This window comes from Gavialis gangeticus, unplaced genomic scaffold, assembly GCF_001723915.1.
Source record: "Gavialis gangeticus isolate Ggan-Ray unplaced genomic scaffold, GavGan_comp1, whole genome shotgun sequence".
NCBI lineage: Eukaryota > Metazoa > Chordata > Crocodylia > Gavialidae > Gavialis > Gavialis gangeticus.
The window spans coordinates 99956583-99962831 of NW_017729024.1; the positions used below are offsets into that span (position 1 = coordinate 99956583).

A 6249-nucleotide genomic window follows, 5' to 3' on the forward strand; every position below is an offset into this window, starting at 1 on the left:
GAAATCCCTGGTTTCTTTCAACCTGAAATTGGAGCTGAAGCATATTCAGCACCCATGATAATATGCAATAAGAGAAATTCAGCAATAAGCAGTTTTCTTTGTATGCATGGATCTATGCTAACTGGAGGGGTCAGAGGAGGGAGAGGTAAGCCTGAAGGGGGAAATGGACCAAGAGATCAGGCGAGAGCAATAATCATCTTTACCAAACCCATACCCACATACATATAAACCCATACGGCTTCAAGAAGAGGTTGAGTGGGGGCGATACAAAGGCCCATGGGTTGCTGGCAGAATGCAACCTACCATGAGTCACAATGGGATCTGGTACAGCTCTTTATTACAGTGATTTAACCTACAGCACTGAAGTCTGATACCACATCTATCTAGGGTTATCTTAGAGTGGGATTCACCATTTTTACAGAGTTCTGTGTGCCCTGACTGTCTGTTTGGTTAAGGCTGTAGTGTGGTTTCTGCATGATAAGTGTAATTTCTCTACCTGACTTAGTACCCCCACACTTTTGAGAAAGAGCTTGTAGTTTGGCTTTTAGTTATTCACTTAAAACACTGCCAAATCTTGGCCAAGTTATAATCCTCTGAAAAATCATGGTTTGCACATGCTCTGGAGAGTTTTCTTAGAGCATCAGATGAAGAATCCATCTGTACTGTGCATGCCACATCCTAAGGAAGCAAGTATTTTCCAGGATTTCCCTTGCTATTGCTCCTTCCAGCTGTCAGGGCCTGTTGTGGTCTGGAAATAAGCAGGGTGCAGGGAGAATGTCTCTCTTGTGCTGTCATCGCTTCTCCTACAGCCTGTTTCAGGGCAGAATGGCTCCAGCAAAGAAATACTGAGAGAAGAAAGAAGGGCAATCCGCCATCTCTGAGATGGTAGCTAAGACATATATCACCAACATTTAAAACAGAAGCATGGCATGTGTATAAAAGAAACAATCACATCATGTTCACTAGGAGTTTCATCAATTTGCAGTGAAGGTGATGGGTACTCCTCATGTGCACATTGACACAAGATTGAACACAATAATCTGGGGCTAAAGAACAAAGGAATATTCCTTACTACATCCATGTGCATTCATCTGGAAAACTCAGCGAGGATGAAAATTCATGCTACAAACTGTACATGCTGGTTACCTATGTGTCAGTCACTACTTTTCACGGTCTACAGATTAAAAATAAACTATTTTTGTTGCATGTAATTTATAAAAATGACAGTTAAAGGAAGAGCCGAAGGGGGAGGGGACATGAACCAATGAGGAGGGTGGGTAGGGTAGAGGCAAGAGAAGTAGAAGTCCAAATGGGCATGGGAGTGGGTATCTCATGGAATGAAAAGCCATACAATATTGTAGTGTAAGGTTTTCTCAGTCCCTTCTGTTGAATCTGTCCTACTTTGTCTGGAATAGTTACATATTCAGTAAGGCAGATAAAGAGAATGTGCTCTCAAGGAGTACCTGAAACAAGTGGAGTGAGAAAGATTGGGTTCTAGCCCCTGCTCCAAAGAAAGGTTAATTATTTTATTTTTATTATAACATAACAACAGTGTCTGTTAACTACAGAGGAAAAAAAACACGTCTGCTTAGCTTTCTAACAATGGCAAAGCAGAGAAATATGCAGACTAGTATGTCTGCATTGCAAGTTATTTGTAATGTATTTACCTTCAGGGATGAATCTCAAATGCATCATCTGCTTTCTGGGTTGACCATTTCTCTCCTGCACCTATTACCAAGACAGACAAGAAAAGTGCAATCATTAATTTAGCAGCTATTCATTGCCCTTCCTTTTTGGCAGGTTGTTCTAGCAGAGCAGAGGACATTCCTCAATTGTCCGGGTAATTCCAGTATTTTGGAAGAATGTGCCCAGTTTGAAAGGATGTGTGTTGTTCACTCTTGAGCCTCACATAGTTGCTGCTTTTTGGATAGATTCCAGGGTGCCCAAGGATATATCAGACCTACTTTTAAGGTCCCAGGGACTGAAAAACTGTCCCCACTAATATTCTGCCCTTGACTTCAGAGTCACCATATCAACAAAGGAATACAAGCCCAATGCAATGGGGTGCAAAGGTTTGAACTTGAACCGTTCATCCCAGTTTCTCTGCCCTGCACCCTAATGGCTACAGAACACTTTCTCCTGACTGCTGTCAATTGCAGCATTTAGTCATGGGTAATTAGCTTCACTGGTAATATCCACTTCATCTATAAAACCCTAAGAAAAGCAAGATGGTGAAGCCAAATTTACAAAGTAACAAATTAGATGAAAAATTACAGTATTATGAAGTCCTAATTAAAACAGTTATAAATAACAGAAAATTACTACTTAGACCAGGTGGCTTCTTCCAAGAATCTCTGCTTTCTATTGAAAATAAAACAAAACTTTCATCCTTTCTAATTTGCTCTTGAATATTTTGGATTCCAAATGCTGTATAACTTACTTGCATACAAAACAACTCTGTGTGATATATTTAAAAGGTCTTGTCAAATCGGATACTTGTTGTTATTTTAAAAGCTTCCAGAGATGTTTTTTGAAGTTTTGTTCAGCTAACTTAAAAGACTCTGCCAGCCACATCCTAATGAGCTTCATTCATGTAATCCTAGCAAATGAAAAGAAGATGAAGAATAATTTCATAAGTGTCAAGTACAGTATCCAGCTGCATGCATGTAGTTGCAATGGCTCTGGCAAACTTAAAGAAATAAAAAATACATGGAATTCCAAATGCTACTATGTGACAAATCCAAATAAAACTGGAGTGTTCATAAGCTCAGAAAAGAAACCTACAGAAAGGTGATTGACTAGAGAATGGTGCTGGACAGCCTACTCAGCTTGCTTTACTGACAAGAAGTTTTCTGATGTGTGTCAACTTTATTTTGTAAATTGTTTCAAAAGGAAAAACGAAGAAAAGCTGAAGCTGCATTTTTCCACATACATTAGTGAGCCTCCAAAGACAGGAGCTGAATAAACAGTGGAACTTCGTTAATTTTTTATTAAACTTTCATGTTGAGCTTTTGTCCAGCATGATTCTTTTTTGTCCAGTTCAAAACATAACTCAAGTATTAAAAATAAGTATAACCCTATTGACTCAACAGAGCTTTATGCATTTACATCCTCTAAGAACATGTGCATATCACTTGTCTCTCAAACTACACTCCCATGTGAGTTCCTCCCAATTTTTCTTTCTCTTCCTCCTCTTACTTGGTAGGACACCTCACAATGTCTTATAAAATAGCCAGCACCTCTTCTCTTATCACATTATTCTTCTGAGTGTACAGGCTGTAGCTCCATAATAAAGCTCAGAAGTATCAATTCCACAAAGACAAGGATAAAACTTGAAGTTATATCCTTAATGAAGATAAGAATTGTGCCTATAGTGTTTTCTCTTGCTATCTTTAAATGCTTAAATAACCAAAGGGGAAAAGATGGTCATGCTTCTCATGCAAAAATACCTGAGACCATCGAGGACATGGGAAGTCAGTCTCATTGTAGAATTATACTGGTTAGCTTTTATATATACCTAGTCAAAATATAGTTCACTTTTACTAAAAATGATTACATATCTTCATGGCTCACATAGCAAATGACTTAGTAATTCTGTTTGGTGTACGGCCGACATTTCAATATCCTAAACAGGTTACAGGGACGCTACAACAATAGATGGAAGTCAATCATTGTGGTGCACTGTGACCAGTGGGGTCCCACAAGGCTTCATTCTTGGGTCTATCCTTTTCAATATCTTCATTAATGATGTGGACATTGATGTCAGCAGCAGACTGGCCAAGTTCGCTGATGACACCAAACTTTGAGGCAAAGCATCCACACCCAAGGACAGGATAAAGATCCAGGCTGATCTTGACAGGCTTGGAAAATGGGCGGACAAAAACCTGATGGCCTTCAACTCCAAAAAATGCAAGGTACTCCACCTTGGGAAGAAAAACCTGCAGCATGCTTATGGGCTTGGCAGTGCTACTCTTGCTAGCACCATGGCCGAAAGGGACCTGGGGGTCATGATTGATCACAAGATAAATATAAGTCACTAATGTGACGTTGCAGCCAGCAAAGCGAGCAAAACTCTGGCTTCCATCCATAGATGCTTCTCTAGCAAATCCCAGGATGTCATCCTCCCACTGTACTTGGCTTTAGTGTGGCCACAGCTGGAGTGCTGTATCCAATTCTGGGCTCCAAAATTTAAAAAGGATGTGGAGAAGCTTGAGAGAGTCCAGAGGAGAGCCATGCACATGATCAGAGGGCAGGAGAACAGGCCTTATGATGAGAGGCTGAGAGCCATAGGACTCTTCAGCCTGGAGAAGCGCAGGTTAAGGGGGGACCTGGTGGCTGCCTATAAGTATATAAGGGCTGTACATCAGGATCTGGGGGAATGCCTATTCATCAGAGCACCCCAAGGGATGAAAAGGTCAAATGGTCACAAACTTCTTCAAGACTGTTTCATGCTGAACATAAGGAAGAACTTCTTCACAGTCTGAGCCCCAAGACCTGGAACAGATTGCCACCAGAAGTGGTGCAAGCACCTACTTTGGATCCCTTTAGGAGTCAACTGGATGTTTATCTTGCTGGGATGCTGCGACCCAAGCTGACTTACTGCCCCTGAGGCAGGGGGCTGGACTTGATGATCTTCCGAGGTCCCTTCCATCCCTAATGTCTATGAATAAAGTGCAAATAGATTTGCTTACAACAGCTGAAAATTACTAAATATCTGTTGTAAACTATTATCTCTTTCCTTTAGACTGTCTTACTAGAAGATCCTATATCTCAACATTAGAAAGGGTCTACCTGACTTAATAATGTCTGGAAAAAGGCTATAGTGGGTTTAAGTTTAAGAATTTTGCAGTGAAGTAAGAGATAAACACCAGGAGTAAACTCTAGTGTAACTGTTAATTTCATTGTCCCTAATCAAATGAGTTTGTGGAATATAGTGTGAAAATAATCAAGCACCTACCCAAAAAGACAGTGTAATCAGATTCTGACCCATATTTATCCCTGTTCTTATGTATCCCATATTTATTTCTTTATCCCTGGTTCCTTACCTACTTCCATTTTATTAAATCAGACACTGGAAAGAAAAAAGTCTAGCCTGCTAGCAGCTGATGTCATAATTACTGGGGTCTTGCAAATGTGTAACAAGAGAAAATAGGCAAAACAAAAATTGCCATGTGATTTTGTGTCTCAGGAGCTCCATCATTTGCTAGGAAAGAGGTAGTTAGCCATGCTAGTCTGAAGTCATGCAAAAGGCAGTGTAAGGTGTCACCTTAGAAACTAACTGAAAAGCAATGGCGCCAAACAGCAGTGGTGTCTGAGAGTTACAACACAGTTGTACGAGACTGCCACCTAAGTTGGACTAAAACTGTGGAAGAATAGGCAACACCTTTTCTTTTCTAAATGACAGAAAGACAGGATAAAGGCACTACAAAGATCTTAGGAAACAACCACACAAAGTTGAGATGGCTGAGGCCTAAGACATGGAACAGCAAAAGAGTGATGCTGCCTGACAACAGTAGTGTTAATGTGTCAGGGAAAACTCACAGGTCTAGCTGATGGTGCTGTGCCCCTCAGAAACTAATGAAATATTGCTAATTAATTTTAATTAATAAATTGTAATAAGTAAGGCATGTTAATATTTATTAATGTTAATACACATGTTTAATGTTACATGTAAAATGTCAATAAATGTATTTGAATGTTATGTCTATTTCAATGTCAAGATTGAGGAATGGAAAGTATGGAGAACTGTATCTAAGAGTCTCCAGAATGAGGTGGCTTGAATCATATTTTATGCTGCTCAGAGGGTCATATTATGAAATACTGATCAATTATTAACAGTCACTAGATGAAGCAGATCCCTGGCTCCGAGTGATTGCTGACTCACCTTTCTCTTTGCTGTGCCATCTACAATGATATACGTTATATACATGTTTTACCTGATACATTATAATTTAAGACAATCATCAGTGCAGACAGAACATTATAAGATATTCAGATCTGTAGTTTGTGTAATGTGTATAGCTCCAGTGAAATGAATACTTGATAATACTGTACCCTGATAATATCGTAGATGAGGGAGGAAGAGTTGTCCCAGTGGCAATCTAGCCACAGCAACATGGGCTAGGGACAGAGATTACACATAAAATAGTTTTAGTCAGGTGCAGCTGGTGAACTCAGACTGCTGGGGTGGTGGACATAGGAGTGGGGGGGGGGGCTTTGCACCAGCAGACGGTGGGGGATGGGGGAGCC

At 40.2% G+C, this 6249-nt stretch overlaps 1 pseudogene; it reads left to right on the forward strand.

The window, feature by feature from the left end:
• Positions 1-825: 825 nt before the first annotated feature.
• On the forward strand, positions 826-1231 carry LOC109298094 (annotated as a pseudogene).
• Positions 1232-6249: the final 5018 nt, after the last annotated feature.